Source organism: Pleurodeles waltl, chromosome 6 (assembly GCF_031143425.1).
Source record: "Pleurodeles waltl isolate 20211129_DDA chromosome 6, aPleWal1.hap1.20221129, whole genome shotgun sequence".
NCBI classification, from domain to species: domain Eukaryota; kingdom Metazoa; phylum Chordata; class Amphibia; order Caudata; family Salamandridae; genus Pleurodeles; species Pleurodeles waltl.
The window spans coordinates 96,086,868-96,106,549 of record NC_090445.1 but is presented as its reverse complement, the minus strand read 5'-3'; the positions used below and the strand labels follow the sequence as shown (position 1 = coordinate 96,106,549).

The 19,682-nt window shown below is 47.6% G+C and overlaps 1 protein-coding gene across 1 annotated transcript in view; it reads right to left on the bottom strand.

Moving 5' to 3' along the window:
- LRRC3C (leucine rich repeat containing 3C) overlaps window positions 1-19,158 on the bottom strand; it is a 72,947-nt gene extending 53,789 nt beyond the window's left edge. The window contains exon 1 of the mRNA XM_069237425.1: window positions 16,314-19,158. The gene's annotated coding sequence lies outside the window, so the exon portion shown is untranslated. The remainder of the gene's footprint in view (window positions 1-16,313) is intronic.
- Between the last annotated feature and the right edge of the window lie 524 nt (window positions 19,159-19,682).

Below are 19,682 nucleotides of genomic sequence, written 5' to 3'. Positions count from 1 at the left end.
TGAGAACAACATTATTCCTGGGCTCTGTAGCAGACCCTCAAGTTAAAATGTTACATGCCTTGAAATTTTGTGCTATGGGACGTCAGCTAGCCCTTGGGACTAACCGAGCTAGAACCAACACCAAGCAACCACACCAGACACCTGGGAATCACCATGGACAACAAGATCAACATGATGGCACAAGGCAATGCTGTGAGCACTGCCTGCTTCCACATCCTACGCATGCTCCGAAAGATCTCCAAATGGCTGCCACAGAACACCAGATGAACCATCACACGGCACTCATCACAAGCAGACTCTGCTATGGCAATGCACTCTATGCTGAAATCTCAAAGCAGTTCAAACACAGATTCCAGACCATCCAGAACGCCGATGCAAGGCTCATCCTCAACCTCATATGCTGCACCCATATCTCACTTCACCTCAGAGAGTTCCTCTAGCTCCCCATTCACAAATGAAGCCAGTTCAAAGTTCTCACACACACACATATATAGCCTTGCACAACACAACACTGGATCAGTATGGTATAACTCAACAGCCGCACACACTTCCATCAGCCAACCAGACACCTATGCTGAGCCTCACTCCCGACCACACACACCCCTCACATTCACAAAAGCACAGCAAGAGGGCGGGCGTTCACCTATATTGAACCCAAAACATAGAACAAACAGCACATTAGACCCTCCTCCTCACTTCTTGAGTTCTGCAAGAAACTGAAGACCTGGCTATTCGAAAACCTTGCGTGGATCTCTCACCTTTACTACTGCTCAAGTGCCTAGACACCATCACAGGTGATTAGCATAGACAATAAATCGACATAACTTAACATGTTAAATAAGTCTTTTATAGCTAAAATCTGCCACTGGGATATCTTATAGCACCTTGGGTTTTGTGGATCATATATTTACTTGTGAGCTGGGTTTACAATAGGCATTTATTATTGAATGTTATGTGTAGCACCGAAGGGCCTGTCTGAGCTCATGTTAGCGCATCCCAAGGTACAAATTCATTTTAGTAAGCTGTTCTGAAGCCAAGATTTGTTGGAAGCACTTGAGCCATTTCTTCTTTGCCAATGTGGATTCTCCGGGAGGCATTATATTCATCGGGTTGTTTCTGCAGCCTAGAGTCCTTCTCTCCAGATAGTGCTTTTCAAGAAATCTCTGGTTTGTGGATTCAGGACAGTCTGTGTGCTGCTTACTAGGTGGAGGACTGTCCAACACTGTCTAATCTAACCTTCGAGCTGTTTCATAAGCCGGGACACTTACCATGTGTCCGGCCCTGCCCTAGCCCCTCGCCCTGACAGGGCCTGGTTCACCTGACATGCGAATGGCTCTGCTCCAGCCCTCTCAGCTTTTCGGGAGGCAGGCGCAACTGAAATATCAAGAGTCTGCCCCACTCCTCTCTCTTCCTTTCAGAACTTGATATGACCAAGTCCCAAACCAGGCAGTAGTTAAAAATGTATGCAATCCTGTTTACTTCATCTTGCATTCCCTAAAAGTTTTTTTTTTTTTCAGGGGTAGTCTTCAGTTTTTTCATGCAACATGGGACTTTAGTGCAATGCATACCGTGAACTGAGTCGCTCTAGTTGTCACTATCTGGTTGTCGATGGGTGCTTATGATGGGGCACGATTGAAAGCATAGAATTTGAGGCTGACAGCCGTGCAAGTTTCTCACAGTTCTTGTCAGTGGGTCACAAGGGTGTTCAGGCAACATATTAATCCAATCATTGGTCTTTCTGTAGAGCGCACAGAGCAGTGGACACATATGTGCCAATTGTAATTACCATTTTATGTGTGTGTAGGAAAAAGCCCCTTTTTGACATGGCTCCCCCCACTTTTTGCCTGGTACATGATGTGAGTCCGAATTAAAGTGCACTGGGTTCCTGCCAACTAGATCCCCAGTGCCAGAGCTCTTTCCCACAAACTGCACAGTTGTTACCTCAGTTGGCAAAATCTTTAGCACCCTCTGTATGTCCCTAGTAAATGGTACCCCTGGTACCTAGAGCCTGGGGTACTAAAGGAGGTCCCTAAGGGCTGCAGCACAAATTGTGCCACCCTAAGGGACCCCTCACCAAACACATGACAGGCTGTCATTGCAGGCCTCTTGTCTTGGTGCAGAACAAAGTGAAAACATAACGTGGCACAAAGCCTGTGTGCCATGTCCCCTAACAGTGCATGCAATCTATGTAAGTTACCTCTCTAGCAGGCCTTACAGCCCTAGGGCAGAGTGTGTTATATTACATGTGAGGGCATATCTGCATGGGCAGAGTTGTCCCTGCTATGTTTTTGTTGATTCTCATACATAGTAAGTGACCAGGGAAGCCATTTTAAATGCATATGCTGGACACTGGTCAATATGAGTCCCCCAGTTACATGTTGGTTCCACTGAAGATAGGGATATTTGGTATCAAACTATTTGTATTGGCGAACCCACACTGATGCCAGTGTTAGATTTACCCATACATGTACCCAGAGGGCACCTTAGGGGTGCCCCATGAAAACCTACCAGCCTCTGGAGTGCTCACAGACTGGTTCCTATCAGCCTACCACCCGGAACACCATTCTAGACCCCTAGGGGATCCATAACAAAAGCCTGTCTGGGAAGAGGGTGTAACACCCCCTCCCACAGGATGACCTGCTGATAAGCCTTCTTAAAGTGGCAAGCCTCAAAGGGCTGCCACCTTTGAAATGCGAATCTGGCTCCCCTCACAGGAGAGGAAGCCACCTCCCCTGTCCAGAGCCCATTTGGCACCTCGACAGGCAAGGAAATTAGCTAGTGAGGTAGGTATGCCACCCCCAGGCTAGCACTACCCCTAAGGTGGGCTACTGCAAGATGGACACAATTTTTCAGGAGTAGTGGTGATGGCATACTTAGGGATTCTGGGGCAGGGTTATGCCCACTTCCCAAAGAAAGTGGTCCTATACGGGGTGTAGTGACCCCAAGGATCAGTAGCCCATTGACTACAACCCTACACACCCCTAAAGCCCCTAAATTCTATATTTACAGGAGCCTCTGGCACCAGAGAAACAGATCCCTGCTGACCTCAAGAAGGACACTCCAGAGACGCAGAAGGCAAAAACTGGAGAGCCGTGATGAACTCGGCGCCAACCCTGCTAGCCAGCCTGTGGACTTTGACACTTGCGAGCGAAATGCCTTGGTCTCCAGCTGCTAAAACTTCCAAAAGCTAGGGAAGACTGCCAGCCTTCAAGCCAGCACAAGGAACTCCTCTGGAGTAGCGGAGCTGCTCCCCTGCATCCTTGCAGGCACCAAAGAACCACTGAAGAGGACTCCGGACTGCCAAAACTGCCACTGGTCAGCATATCTGCACCCAGCCTCCCAGCCTGTGTTGAAGTGGGCCAATGGTGCCAACCTGATCTCCAGCATCACCAGAAGCATAGTCCATCATGGGTTTCCCCACTGCAACCTTCACACCGATGCCTGCAGCCTCTTTGTGCAGTCCCCCCCTCAACCGTGACCGCCTCCGGTGATGGTTACCCCGACAGTCCATTGCATCGCTGTACCCGGACGCCCCAGACCGAGAAGAAGAGGACCACTGGTTTTCCCATATCCCCCAGACTTGTGAGACTTGAACTCACTTGTTGGTTCACCCGGACTGATCCTCCAGTCCACGCCTGCAGCTTGTTTTGTGGGCCCCTCTTTACCGCATTTACCACTGGAGACGGATACCCGACGGTCCAAGAACACTCTGCATCCGGATGCCCTGGACCAAAGAGAAGAGGACCACTGGTGTCCCTAAGCCCCCAAGCATCACAAGACCTGAGCCCACTCTGTAGCTCATCCAAACAGGATGCCCCGCCCTAGCCTGCAGCCTTTTTTCACAGTGACTGGTCTCCATAGGAACGCTTTGGGCAGCCGATGCTGATTATATAGGATAACATTGCAGAACTCAGAAATAGCAGTGTCCACTAAAGTGAAAAGAATTCCTATTTAAACACATACTTACCTGAACAATTTTTCTCTGATGCCTAAACATATATAAATATGTCTGCTATGTTTACAAATTGGTACAGATCTTTGAGGCGTGTGTCTCATTTTTGGACTACTGGGTGTATTTCTAGGTGTTTTGCTCTCCTCTGTGTTAATCCTAAGGCCGCTCGACCACACGACCCCTAAATAGAGCACTTGGGGATTGCATAGCAAGCCCTGTCCACTAACTGGAGAACCCCTGGACCCTTTGCACCGTATTAGCATACCACATAAAGGGCCGTCTTCCTACAGTGTGCAAAAGAGGTACATACTTTTCTTGACAGTGCCAAAGTAAACAAATCCAATGTGTTTGCAGTAGAGGAGTGAGCAGGCGTGTATCTGGGAGAGAGACAGAGAAGGTGTGGTAAAGGTGAGGTGACCCAAAGAAGTACATGGAGGGCAGAGTGAAAACACAGTGATAAAAAGGAAGGAGATGACTTGAGAGATATTCAGATGGGGGATGTCAGAAAGTAGTAATGAGTTAGGTGCACGTTTATTGTTGTATGATATGTCTGGATGCAAAAACAGAAAACTCACAGAGATGCACCCAAATTCCAGTTAGGTGGCACACTCTGTGACACACAGCATTTTAGGTCATGTGTTAAGTCACACTGTTATTACATAGGCACTGTCTCTTGGAAAGAGTCCTATCTATGCTTCTTTGGCCATTGCCAATTAGAGACCCCAGATCTTTTCATCGCACTTAAAGTAGTAGATATTACTGACACTGTCCTTACACTACCCATTTTTCAGAAGCACGTGACCTGACGAGGTGACAAAGGTCCCTGATTTGCCAGGACAGTCCCAGTTTTTCAACATCTGTCCCAGCAAATTTCAATAAACTTAGCACATGCCTTGGTTTTCACAAAGGATTGACTTAACCTGGCGAGTTTTTATGTGTTCGTGCAGAATTAGCAGGTGTTAGCAAGAAGCCTTCAGTGCTTCATCTGTGAAAGAATTTGTGTCGGTGCCCATAGCTCTGTTCACAACCCGTGGTCGGCATTAATAAATGTCTGCGTGCCGAACAGCAATCCGCCTTGTACTTCCTAAATCAACTACCACACACTCAATTCCCCTTTATCAAACTCTTTCAGATTCCTGCTTACTGCCTTTGTGATGGTTTTTCTGTCTTTCTCTTCCTCCTCATTTCTCCTTTATGTGTTTTTTAGGGTCGAGCCTGCGTTGCATGCACTCGCGCATGCGCATCGCAGCGAGACGCTTTAGGGTTTAGAAAAGGGCTCGGAGCCCTGTCGACGTCACGTTAGTGTTTTCCATTGGTTAGTGGGCTTGCCTATTAAAATCTGCTTGCTTTCATTAGTCGAAGGCATGCATACGTCATGCCTTTTCCGGTGGCTAGCCCTCCTCGAGCGCATTGACCAAGTACAGAAAAATGCGAGGCTCGCTGTTTTCTGTCCGGCTCGTGGACTACTTTTTCTCTAATTTACTAGCGCGATTTCGCTTGGCAGAAGTCGAGCGTTTTACATATTTAAATGCACTTTTTCGGCTTACGTACATAAATGCACTTTTGCAGATAGGTGAAAAGTCGGGTTAGGAGTTTACAACGCTATCAGCTCGAACATGAGCAAACGCGAGACCCGTTGCATTGCAAATGCTTGTCTCTCTTGCTCTCAGAAATGTACTATCAGGAAAAATAAGTGCCAGTCCTCCAAAATGAGTGATGGTGCGCCCCACCGCCAACCACCGGATCAAATTAAGCACTGATGATACTGTTTGTGAAAGTTCCATTTAATTGGCCTTAGGGTCTCGTGACTTCTGTGCTGGTGGGCGCTGGCAGTTAAGTCACTCTGTGCCCCTTGGTGCTGGCGAAGTTGTCCTACTTCTGTGTTTGCGGAATGCCCAGATTTTTGGTTATCAAAACCTGCTCCCCCCCCTACACCTTACTGATTCCGCTTCAGCGCTAGCAAATGACGTAGGCAGACTGTGCTAAACTCTGCGGGCTCGGTACATGTTCTAGCCTGGACCTCCCGCTGGTCCCAGCGGCATCGGCCCAGTTCCTGGAAACCGTCTTCACAGAGGTATTTTTTCCGCTCGTTTGTGCACGGTGTGCGTTTCCCTTCGACATTAACAAGGGCCAGGCCTGGTCCCAAGGGTGCTAACATTCTGAGAGCTGGGGCGGGAGCGACGTAAAAAAATACATGTAACCTACCTAATATGATCTTATATTATGAACCTTTGGAGCTGTAAATCGGACCCCCGTCCCCACCCGCCCAGGAAGCCAGGCACATCTTATGTCCAAGCTTCTAGTATGGACAGTGATCTTGAAGCAGGTCTGCAACCAGTGCTTAATTTGTGAATAAAAACGTGCAGGTGTCCAAACCCCTTCTCTGAAACACGCACCTGCTGCAATTAAGTCTGCAAGAACGGAATAATGAGGCAGCGTAATCCTGAAACCATCTGAGGCCTCTTTAATGCATTTACAGGCACCCCCTGACCCTTCAGCTCAATTTTACATCTTTCTGCTTTCTCACGCTTTTTCGTTTTTTTCTTCATCGGACTTTCCCATGTGTGTCTTTTGCTCACAGTAAGTGCTTGAGGCAGAAAAATAAGCGCCAGCCCTCAAAAAAAGTCACCGGCTCAAATTAAGCAGTGCCTGCAACTCAACCTGCCTAGTGGAAGTCTGGGCACTTTGTATCTAGACCGATCTGTTTTCTTGCACCCTGCCATGAACTGGCCTCTCGCGATCCAGCTATCGCGACTTCTCACCGAGGTGTCCACCACGATCTTCATTTTATGAGAAGGCTGGACGAGCGCCCCCCACCTGCAGAGGCGTAACGGAAAACGAGGTCAAACCGCCCCCTCCGCCCTGCAAAATGTAACGAGCGATCCCGAGAATTCATGCCTCACAGATATCAATAGATTTTTAGACGGAATAGGAGCCCCCACCCCCCGTGCTGCAGGGGCTGCAGGGCCGCGTCACCCTCCTGCCCCCTCGGTTCTGAAGCTGCGCGTGGCGGTTGCAGAAGAGCATCAGAATTATAAGCACAAGGTTTAATGAGTTATTTCCACAGCTGCCCTGTGTCTGGAACTTTTACCCACAGTTTATTTAATCTGTGCAGTCTGCTGTATAATCTGTGCACGACCTTGTGTCTGGTATTTTTAACTACAGCTCTACAATCTGCTCAGGGCCCTGTGTATGGTGTTTTTAATCACAGTTTTATAATCTGTGCGGGGCCCTGCCTCTGGCTCTTTAAACACCGGTTTTGTATTATGTGCAGGGCCCTGTGTTCGATGCTTTTACCCAGTGCTAACTTTGTGCCGGTGCCCAAAGCTCTCCTTTGAATCAAGCGGCTGCTGCATTTTAATGTGCGGGCACTGAATGCTGAGGCAGTGTAATCCTGAAGCCATTTCGGCCCCTTTAATCCATTTACAGCCACTCCCTGCTCTGTCAGATCACTCTTGCAGCTTTCTGCTTTCTCCCTTTGTGACACTTTTTCGTTTTTCTCTTCATCCGCCTTTCCCATATGTGTCTTTTGCTCGCAGTACATGCCTGATGTAGAAAACTAAGTGCTGGCCCTCAAAAATAAGTACTGGTGCCCCGCACCGGAAACCACCGGCTCAAATTAAACACTGCTTTTACCCACATCGTTATAATCTGTGCAGGGCCCTGTGTCTGACACTTTTACCCACAGTTTTGCAATCTGTGCAGGACCCTGTGTCTGACGCTTTTCACATCTTTATAATCTGTGCAGGGCCCTGTGTCCGATGCTTTTACCCACATTTTTATAATCTGTGCGGGGCCCTGCACCTGACACGTTGCCATCAATATCTCATTTCTGTTTACAATTGTTCAGCTAGAAAAACAGAGCAGAAGGAGGCAGAGCCATGTTTCATTTTTCTATTTAATTATGCTCTGTGACCTGCCTTTCCCCTAACTCCGGCTCCTATTTATGCCAACGTCTTTGTGTTTTCCACACTTTAGGAAATACAGAATCTCTCTGCGTGTTTCTACACTTCTGAGCTACAGTGTTTTTTTTTTAAATCTGACTTGTATTGATTTTATCATCTTTTAGCAACAAATATCTGCTTTTCGACATGTTTAGTTGTGCACTACGTTTAAATAATTTTTGATTTGTTCAAACTAGAAACAATTTTTTATGTTAAAGTTTGCAGATTATGCAGAAATGGATGATGTGGCAAATGCTGTAATTCCATAATTATACAGAGAACACCATGGTAGCAAAATTACATAATTTCATTGGTCCTGATTAAAAGGATACACCACATTATATAGGAACTCGGCCTTCGTCTGCCTTCTCTATAGTGATGGAACTCCTCCTGACTTTGAATATCCTTTCTATGTACATCAGTGGGTACTTTATTCCATATAACACACGATATTCTGTTTACCCGTTATTTGCATCTGAATCCAACTAGTGCTAGCATTCCAGGGAAAACCAGCTCACTTCAGTTCAGTACTTTAGTTAATATTGCATGGAATCCTAGGGATGTTTGCGCTGTTCCCCGCCATTAAGCCCCTTCTGCACACATTAACCAGGGTTAGGAGCTGCGTGATGCAAAGGGATTTGGAGATGCCATTACGCCAGCATTTGGAACAAGAATAACTTTTACGGATGAAAGGTGATCGCCCTGCGCTAGAAGCCCCCATGCAAAATACTCGGAACGTCGGAACAGTGCCGTTCTCTTTGCCGCCGGCAGAGGGCAGAGCACCAGCGTTTAAAATAACTAGCTGAGCAAATCCATCTCAAGGTGAAAGGCAGTAAACAAGTAGGGAATCCCCACCCCTCCCCCCGCAGGCTCTGCCTCCCCGAGCAGGGACTCTCTCGTCCCTCCTCAGGGGCGCCCCCACCTGCAGCAAGCGACCGTACACAGCACCGGTGTATACTTTCGCAGAGAGGCAGGCTCGTCCCCAGATGCGCACGGGAGACGACTTACTCCTTTCATCAGCTCTTACCGTCTCAGGCTTCCCTCGCACAGGAGCTGCCATACACAGCAGAACGACATCCTTAAACGGACCACAGACAACAGAGCTATCCCCATGAGGCAGCTAGCCTCGGCTCATGGACAGCAGAGCTATCCCCATGAAGCTGCTAGCCTCGGCTCATGGACAGCAGAGCTATCCCCATGAAGCAGCTAGCCTCGGCTCATGGACAACAGAGCTATCCCCACGAGGAAGCTAGCCTCGGCTCATGGACAGCAGACCTATCCCCAATAAGCAGCCAGGATCGGTCCATGAACAGCAGAGCTATCCCCAATAAGCAGCCATGATCGGTCCATGGACGACAGCAGAGCTATCCCCAATAAGCAGCCAGGATGGGTCCATAGACAGCAGATCTATCCCAATTAAGCAAATAGGCTCGGCCTATGGACAGCCAGCGCTATCCCCCTCATACAGCTAGGCTCGGCCCACAGACGAGTGAGCTGTTCCTCTCAAACAGCTAGACATGCCCTACAGACAGCAGAGCTACCACCATTAAACAGCTAGGCGCGGGCCACAGAGAGCAGAGCTATCCCCCTTAAGCAGCTAGGTTTGGGCAACAGCTAACAGAGCCATCCCTGTAGTAACCACCCCAGAACAGAGGATGTAACGCCCACAAACACTTTGAGCATCTTTCTGGTGAACAGAAACATACCCCACCCCTATGGCTCCCCTCCCGCCCTAAACATGGCACTCGGGTCAGCCTTTTACAGTGACCCTAACACTACACTCGAAAAGCACCGAGCAGGGGCGTAACGAAACTTGAGCCCCCGCACAGTACATGGAGGGGCCTTTTCCACGGACTCACTCCGGAGGTCCCAGACCAGTGTACTGTGCATAGGGGGCGCCTGGAGCTTGGGGCTCCACCACGCCGCGGTGGCTGCGGGAGCCTTTGTTACGCCACTGGTACCGAGTACCCCCTCAAGAGGGGGTATAGGAGCAAGTGAACACAGCCCAAAGAATGTTGTCTCCCCCGCTGCTGCCGAATTAAATGAGACGGGGGGGGGGGGGGGGGGGCTGTCTGTGTTCTCACCTCAGTCCCTGACAGCTCACCCATGCCAAAAGCCGCACCAGGGCTGAGCCCAGCAGCCAGAAGCAGGCACCTTTGGCATAAGGGATAGATAGTACTTACCCCAGATATACTTGAAGCTTCCTTCATGAAGCTCAGGGACCCAAACGATGACGCAGCAGATTCTCCGAAAAAGTTACAGATGCGCTGAAAACCAGCTGCAACTGTTGGCTTCACAAAAGTGATTGCAGTGGTCCCAAAAACGCTGCAGCTGGTGTAGAAACACTGCAGCTGCTCTAAGAGCACTGCAGCCGGTGCATAAAAACTGTCACTGGTCTAGGAACACTGCAGCAAGTGTAGAAAAGCTGCAGCTGCTCTGAGAACACTATTACTAGTGTACAAACCCTGCAGCTCCTCTAGAACTCTGATACTAGTGAACAAAACCTGCAGCTGCTCTGAGAACACTGATACTAGTGAACAAAACCTACAGCTCATCTGAAAACACTGATACTAGTGTACCTACCCTGCTGCTCCTCTGAGAACACTGATACTAGTGTACAAACCCTGCAGCTCCTCTAGAACTCTGATACTAGTGAACAAAACCTGCAGCTGCTCTGAGAACACTGATACTAGTGAACAAAACCTACAGCTCATCTGAAAACACTGATACTAGTGTACCTACCCTGCTGCTCCTCTGAGAACACTGATACTAGTGTACAAACCCTGCAGCTCCTCTAGAACTCTGATACTAGTGAACAAAACCTGCAGCTGCTCTGAGAACACTGATACTAGTGAACAAAACCTACAGCTCATCTGAAAACACTGATACTAGTGAACAAAAGCTGCAGCTCCTCTGAGAACACTGATACTAGTGTACAAACCCTGCAACTCCTCTTAGAACACTCATACTAGTGTACAAACCCTGCAGCTTCTCTGAGAACACAGATACTAGTGTACAAAACCTACAGCTCCTTTGAAAACACTGATACTAGTGCACAAACCGTGCAGCTCCTCTTAGAACACTGATACCAGTGTACAAAACCTACAGTTCCTTTGAAAACACTGATACTAGTGCACAAACCGTGCAGCTCCTCTTAGAACACTGATACTAGTGTACAAAACCTGCAGCTCCTCTTAGAACACAGATACTAGTGTACAAACCCTGCAGCTCTTCTGAGAACACAGATACTAGTGTACAAAACCTGCAGCTCCTCCGAGAACACTGATACTACTAGTGTACAGACCCTGCAGCTCCTCTTAGAACATTAATACTAGGGTACAAAACCTGCAGCTCCTCTATGAGCATTGATACTAATGTACAAACCCTGCAGTTCCTCTTAGAACATTGATACTAGTGAACAAAACCTGCAGCAGCTGCTCTAAGAACACTAATACTAGTGTACAAAACCTGCAGCTCCTCTGAGAACACTGATAATAGTGAACAAAACCCACAGCTCCTCTAGAACACTGATACTAGTGGACAAAACCTGCAGCTGCTCTGAGAACACTGATACTAGTGAGCAAAACCATGCAGCTCCTCTTAGAACACTGATACTAGTGAACAAAACCTACAGCTTATCTGAAAACACTGATACTAGTGTACCTACCCTGCAGCTCCTCTGAGAACACTAATACTAGAGTACAAACCCTGCAGCTCTTCTAAGAACACGGATACCAGTGAACAAACCCAGCAGCTCCTCTAGAACTCTGATACTAGTGAACAAAAGCTGCAGCTCCTCTGAGAACACTGATACTAGTGTACAAACCCTGCAACTCCTCTTAGAACACTCATACTAGTGTACACACCCTGCAGCTTCTCTGAGAACACAGATACTAGTGTACAAAACCTACAGCTCCTTTGAAAACACTGATACTAGTGTACAAAACCTACAGCTCCTTTGAAAACACTGATACTAGTGCACAAACCGTGCAGCTCCTCTTAGAACACTGATACTAGTGTACAAAACCTGCAGCTCCTCTTAGAACACAGATACTAGTGTACAAACTCTGCAGCTCTTCTGAGAACACAGATACTAGTGTACAAAACCTGCAGCTCCTCTATGAGCATTGATACTAGTGTACAAACCCTGCAGCTCCTCTATGAGCATTGATACTAGTGTACAAACCCTGCAGTTCCTCTTAGAACATTGATACTAGTGAACAAAACCTGCAGTAGCTGCTCTAAGAACACTAATACTAGTGTACAAAACCTGCAGCTCCTCTGAGAACACTGATAATAGTGAACAAAACCCGCAGCTCCTCTAGAACACTGATACTAGTGGACAAAACCTGTAGCTCCTCTAAAAACACTGACAATAGTGAACAAAACCTGCAGCTTCTCTAAGAACACTAATACTAGTGTTCAAAACCCACAGCTCCTCTAAGAACACCGATACTACTGTACAAAATCTGCAGCTCCTCTAAGACCAATGAAACTAGTGAACAAAACCTGCATCTCCTCTGAGAACGCTGACACTGGTGTACAAAACCTGCAGCTCCTCTAAGAACACCGATACTAATGTACAAAACCCGCACCTGCTCTATGAACCCTGATACTAGTGAACAAAACCTGCAGCTTCTCTAAGAACACTAATACTAGAGAACAAATCCTGCAGCTCCTATGAGAACACTTATAGTAGTGAACTAAACCCGCAGCTCCTCTAGAACACTGACAATAGTGAAAAAATCCTGCAGCTCCTCTGTGAACACTTATACTAGTGTACAAAACCTGCAGCTCCTCTAAGAACACTGATACTAGTGTACAAAACCCGCAGCTCCTCTAAGAACACCGATACTAGTGTACAACACCTGCAACTCCTCTGAGAACACGGATACTAGTGAACAAAACCTGCAGCAGCTGCTCTAAGAACACTGATACGAGTGTACAAAACCTACAGCTCCTCTATGAACACTGATAATAGTATACAACACCTGCAGCTCCTCTAAGAACACTGATACTAGTGTACAAACCCTGCAGCTCCTCTATGAACACTGATACTAGTGTACAAACCCTGCAGCTCCTCTAAGTACACTGATACTAGTGTACACAACCATGCAGCTCCTCTTAGAACACTGATACTAGTGTACAAACCCTGCAGCTCCTCTACGAACACTGATACTAGTGTGCAAAACCTGCAGCTCCTCTGAGAACACTGATACTAGTGTACAAACCCTGCAGCTCCTCTATGAACACTGATACTAGTGTACAAACCCTGCAGCTCCTCTAAGTACACTGATACTAGTGTACACAACCATGCAGCTCCTCTTAGAACACTGATACTAGTGTACAAACCCTGCAGCTCCTCTACGAACACTGATACTAGTGTGCAAAACCTGCAGCTCCTCTGAGAACACTGATACTAGTGTACAAAACCCGCAGCTCCTCTAGGAACACCGATACTAGTGTCCAAACCCTGCAGCTCCTCTTAGAACACTGATACTAGTGTCCAAGCCCTGCAGCTCCTCTGAGAACACTGATACTAGTGTACAAACCCTGCAGTTCCTCTGAGAACACTGATACTAGTGTAAAAACCCTGCAGCTCCTCTGAGAACACTGACAATAGTGAACAAATCCTGCAGCTCCTCTGAGAACACTTATACTAGTGTACAAAACCCGCAGCTCCTCTATGAACACTGATACTAGTATACAACACCTGCAGCTCCTCTAAGAACACTGATACTAGTGTACAAACCCTGCAGCTCCTCTAAGAACACCGATACTAGTGTACAAAACCATGCAGCTCCTCCTAGATAACTGATACTAGAGTACAAACCCCGCAGCTCCTCTAAAAACACTGATACTAGTGTGCAAGACCTACAGCTCCTCTGAAAACACTGATACTAGTGTACAAAACCCACAGCTCCTCTAGGAACACCGATACTAGGGTCCAAACCCTGCAGCTCCTCTTAGAACACTGATACTAGTGTACAAACCCTGCAGCTCCTCTGAGAACACTGACACTAGTGTGCAAACCCTGCAGCTCCTCTTAGAACACTGATACTAGTGTACAAAACCTGCAGTTCCTCTGAGAACACTGATACTAGTGTCCAAACCATGCAGCTCCTCTTAGAACACTGATACTAGTGTCCAAACCCTGCAGCTCCTCTTAGAACACTGATACTAGTGTACATAACCTGCCGCTCCTCTGAGAACACTAATACTAGTGTGCAAAAACTGCAGCTCCTCTAACAGTCATGCAGTAGGTGTAAAAACACTGCAGCTTCTATAAAAATATTGCAGCTGGTCCAACAAAACTGAAACTAGTGTAAGAGCACCCTACCGGTCTACGAAAACTGCAAGCACCCTACGAAAAGGGCAGCTGGTGTATAAAAGATGCAGCTTGTCTGCAAACTCTGCACCGACCAAGCGTGTTACAGGTGGTCCACCAAAACTACAGCTACCCTAGGAACACAGCAGCCTGTCTCTGAAAACTGCAGCAGACCTATGAACACTGTATACAGTGTACACAAATCAGAGCCTCCCCTGCAGCAATGCTGCTTAAAGTGCAGCTTGCTTCAGTAAATGTCTGGCTACCAGCAAACAAGAGAGGCAGCCATCCATCCTAAGAGAACTGCAACCGACATCAGCCTCTGTAGCACAGACAAGCCTGAGCGTAGGGAGTCTCTCGGTGGGGTGGTCCGCTGGACATCGAAAACAGACACAACCACATTTGATTGTGTGTTTAGATGCATTGAATATCCCACCAACATGTGCCTTACTTGGGATCGTAGGCGCTGAAAATAGGGGTGCTACAGCACCCCCAGAATATAAATAACCATGCTGGCCTTCAGAAGGTGAATGAGCATTAAAGAGGCCTTTAAATTTCATTTTTATCGTGTCACATTTGCTGTGCATTGAAAGACAGAGATCAAATATCAGGCTCTGTCTTCTGAGATCGCTGCTTATGTTTTTTTTTAACATTGAGATTGGTGTTGACTTTTCATTCTCTGACTGCAAAGTGAGAGGAATTTATAAAGTGAACTGTGTGACAATCTTGCTGTTGTGAAAATAAAAACTATAGGATCTCATTTTTTTTTTAACAACAAAATTTAAATATCTATAAATGAACTGCACAAATATTGCAAAATATATCAGCAGTTAGGAAGGCACAAATAAAGTGTTTTTATACTTCTGAATTGAAACAAATATTGTAATAGATTCCGATCAACGCACTTTACTTGGTGATGCGCACATGGTAAATATTCACTGAAACCTCATTTACACACAGTATCATTTGTGTCCTACACTGTTTTTATCAGTAAAATTGTCTGTGCAAATTCAGTGGTCGTTACAGTGGAAACTGTGCTGGCTGTAAAGGACAGTGCGCAGCCACACCATGCTTTAGTAATACATTTGCAACAGTGTGCTAAAAAAATGCATTGTCAGCTACACGCCACACCCTTGCCACGCTCTTGCCCTCTGGGTGTGGCTCATTGTTTATACTTGTTCTTTGTGTGACTTTTGATTTTTTTAACTATCTCTATGACTTCAGTGATCTAACTTTGACGCCTGCACCCCGACTCTGAAAATAGTTCCAGCAGCACTGGAGGGATACAGTTTCACAGGCAAAATACAGAACACATTCATGTAAATCAGAGAGTGGAGGGGCAGCTTACTTGTCACAGCCATTGTTGAGGGGTGAACATAAGTTGGGGGCACACACATCTCAGTCAGGCTAGGCTTGCCACCTATGTTGTTTCTCCTCTGAGTGTGACATATAAGGCAACATTTTAAAAGTAGAATGTGGTAGATTTTGACAAAAAATAAAATCGGGGAAGTGTATTTTCCCCACTGACCTGCATTGAAGCAAATGCAATTTTAAGCAGGAGACAGCTACAATAAAGACTTTTTTTGCTTCAGAAATTAGGATCTGTTGGCAAGCATAGCGTGAGGACAGGCTTGATGCTGCTGCAGAACCCCCATCCCATGACAACAAAATACGATCATAACTGAACCTGCCTTACCCAGGAAGACAAGAAGTGAGTCACTGGCCCTGCCACAAGCCTTCTTCCCTGCCCTTTCGGTTTCAGATCTGGACAGGGAATGATCTGCAAACAGACAGACGTGCATCGACAGCTAGACAGAGGCCCAGTGCCACAGAAAGGACTCCAGGCCTAGAACCCATTCTGAGTCAATCCTTACGCCACAGACACGCCCATCGTTTGGCACTTCAAGTTTCACGCACTTTCTCCTGAATAAAACCTCATGGCTCCACTGCAAGCCTGTGGCAGGTCTAGATGTCCCCTCCTCTGGCAGTCATTAAGATTCCCTCAAATCTTGCTGCAACCCCGCACCTTACACCTTTTGGTCACCCACCTCCACTCCTATTGGTATCACCTGTCTCTTTAAGACTTTACCTTGCATCTTTGGGCATCTTGCGGGTAGGTCCCTAGGGCCTGGTAGGTCCTGGATCGGGTTGGCCTCACAAAGTCCTGCACTTGGTACTTCTGTATTAGGCTGCCATATATTGGGTGGTCCTCTTGGGGAGGTCTTCGCTGTAGGTTTTTACCGAGAGGTCCTCTTGGGCAGTCTTGTGTTGGGTGAGCTTTTCTGGTATTCTTGTATCGAGCAGTCAGGTTGTAGAGTCTTGTGCTGGGTGGTGTTCTCTAGTAGTCTTGTACCAAGTGGTCTGTTTGTAGAGTCTTGTGTTGGGTGGTGTGCTCTAGCACTCTTGTATCAAGTGGTCCACTTATTCAGTCTTATGTTGGATGGTCTTTTGGGAAGGCTTGTATTAAGTGATCCACTTGGGCAGTCTTCTGTTGAGTGGTCTTCTCTGGTAGTCTTGTATCAAGTGATCCACTTAGACTGTCTTTTGTGGGTTGGTCTTCTTGGGTAGTCTTTTATCAAGTGGTCCGCTTGGGCTGTCTTGTGTTGGGTGGTCTCCACAGGTTGTCTTATATAAAGTAGTCAGTTTGTAGAGTCTTGTATTTGATAGTGCTCTCTGGTAGTCTTGTATCAAGTGGTCCACTTGTAGACTCCTGTTTTGGGTGGTCTTCTCGGGTAAGCTTGTATCAAGTGGTCTGATTGGGCTGCCTTGTGTAGGGTGGTCTTCTCTGGTAGTTTTGTATCAAGTAGTCTACTTGTAGATTCTTATATTGAATGGTCTTCTGAGGTAGTCTTGTATCAAGTGGTCCACATGGGTTGTCTTTTGTGTGGGTGGTCTTCTCTGGTAGTTTTGTATCAAGTGGTTCGCTTGAAGAATATTGGGTTGTCTTCTCGGGTAAGCTTGTATCAAGTGGTCTGACTGGGCGCCTTGTGCTGGGTGGTCTTCTCTGGTAGTCTTGTATCAAGTAGTCTGCTTGTAGAGTTGTGTGTAGAGTGGTTTTCTCAGGTAGTCGTGTATCAAGTGGGCCACATGGGCTGTCTTGGGTTTGGGTGGTCTTCTCCTGTAGTGTTGTGTCAAGTGGTCCGCTTGGGCAGTCTTGTGCTGGGTGGTCTTCTCTGGTAGGCTTGTATCAAGTGATTCTCCTAGGAAGGCTTGTGTTGGATGGTCTTCTCGGGTAGTCTTGTAACAAGTGGGCCACTTGGGAAGACTTGTGTTGAGTGATATTTTCGGATAGCCTCGTATCAAGTGGTCTGCTTGGGCAGTCTTGTTTTGGGTGGTGTTTTCGGGTAGTCTTATATCCAGTAGTGCGCTTGTAGAGCCTTGTGTTGGGTGGTGATCTCGGGTAGTCTTGTGTCAAGTAGTCCGCTTGTAGAGTTGTGTATTGGGTGGTGTTCTCAGATAGACCTTTATCAAGAGATCTACTTTGGAAATCTTGTGTAGAGTCGTCTTCTCTGCTAGTCTTGTATCAGGTGGTCCGCTTGGGCAGTCGTGTTGGGTGGTGTCCTTGGGAAGTCTTATATCACATGGTCCTCTTGGGCAGTTTTAGCGGTGCCTCACTGGCACTCTTATGTGGGATGACTGTGTATACTTTCAGGTGGTCTTCTTGACCAGCTGTGTGTCGGGTGGTCTTCTCTTGTGGTCCTATGGCATGTTCTCGCCCCAGATCCTCACATATCTTGACTTGTATTCGTATCGGGCGGTTCTGATGGCTCAGAGGGGGTCAGCAGTCTTTTTTGTTGGTCTGATATCGGATGCTCCTACTGGGCGGCCATGTATCTGGTACTTCTAGGTTGTTTCTTGCAGCCCTGCATAAAGAGGTCCAGCAGGCGAGTCCTGTCGGACCTTCAGTCCTATAGCCCAGTAGTCCTGTATCAGGTGGTCCTCCCAAACAGTCGTATTTCCTCTCTCTAGACAGTATTATTTCCGTCTCGGACAGTCCTCCTGGGTAGTCTTATATTAATGTTCCCCTCAAACCTTACAGGTGCAGGTGTTTGAGGAAAACACAGCTGGAATCTGGAGCTCGCAACCGAAGTAAGAATGTGCCCAAGAGAAACCTGACAGTCCGCAGCGGCGCTGCTCGCCGTCTTGAGCAATATTTAATATGTATAGAGCGCATCAGGCATGAGCCGTGTCACTCCCAAGCCGGGCGGCTCCGGGTCCGCTCTCACGGCCAGCAGTCTCTCCCTCCGAGACGGTAGCACTCGTTCTCTCTCTTGCTGCAGATTAGCAGTCTCTCTCTCTCTGCCGAGGCGGTCTATCGCTGCACGTGCACCAGCCTCGGTAGTCCTGTCTCACTCTCTGGCTGCAGGTGCAGCAGCGCCCCTCTCTGCTGCAGCACTCTCCCTCGCAGGTGCAGCGGCGGTCTCCGTGTGGATGCCGGCGCGGCAGTCTCTTCCCCCTGCAAGCTGTCTCGCTCCGTCCCAGGCTGCCGGTGCTCGCTCTCTGAGCCGGGATCCCGAGGACGGTCTCTCTCTGACGCCGCCTTGCCGGCTGTGTGTGTGTTGTTCTGCTCTGGCAGTGACGGCGCTCCTCCGGGACGCAAACCCCGCCTCGAGAGGGAGAGGAGGGAAGCCCGGGCTCCGCGTAACCAGGGCGGGAGGGAGCGGCGGGGGAGGGGAGAGGGCGCCCCTGGCACCGCCCTTCACCCGCGCCCCCGCCCTTGGCCCGGGTCCGTCTGCGGCTCCGACATTTCGTGCCATACGTCCCAATATATACGCGACTCGGGCGGGAGATTCCCTCTTTTTGAAGACCGAAATGGCCTTATTTTAGTTGTCTCCCGCATAAAGTTGCTTCTCCTTCAATATATGCCAGAACTGGGTTCACTGCTGCTGTATTCTGCAACTGTATTCCTGTCTTATACTGAGTTGTGTTCACTGGTCCCGTGTTGTTCTCCCTCATCACGTATTCTGTGCACTTATTCTGTATTCGTTTCCCGTCTTGTTGTCCCATATCCTGAATTGTGTTCACAGCTCTTGTATTGTTCTCCCTTATCATGAATTGTGTTCACGGCTCCTGTATTGTTCTCCCTTATCATGAATTGAGTTCACGGTTCCTGTATTGTTCTCCCTTATCATGAATTGGGTTCACAGCTCTTCTATTGTTCTCCCTTATCATGAATTGAGTTCACGGTTCCTGTATTGTTCTCCCTTATCATGAATTGCGTTCACGGCTCTTGCATTGTTCTCCCTTATCACGAATTGCGTTCACGGCTCTTGTATTGTTCTCCATTGTCACACATTATGTCCACGGCTTCTATCCTGTTCTCCCTTAACATGAATTGAGTTCAGGCTCCTGTATTGTTCTCCCATATCCTGAAATGCGTTCACGGCTCTTGTATTGTTCTCCCTTGTCATTAATTGTGTTCACGGCTCTTGTATTGTTCTCCCTTATCATGAGTTGT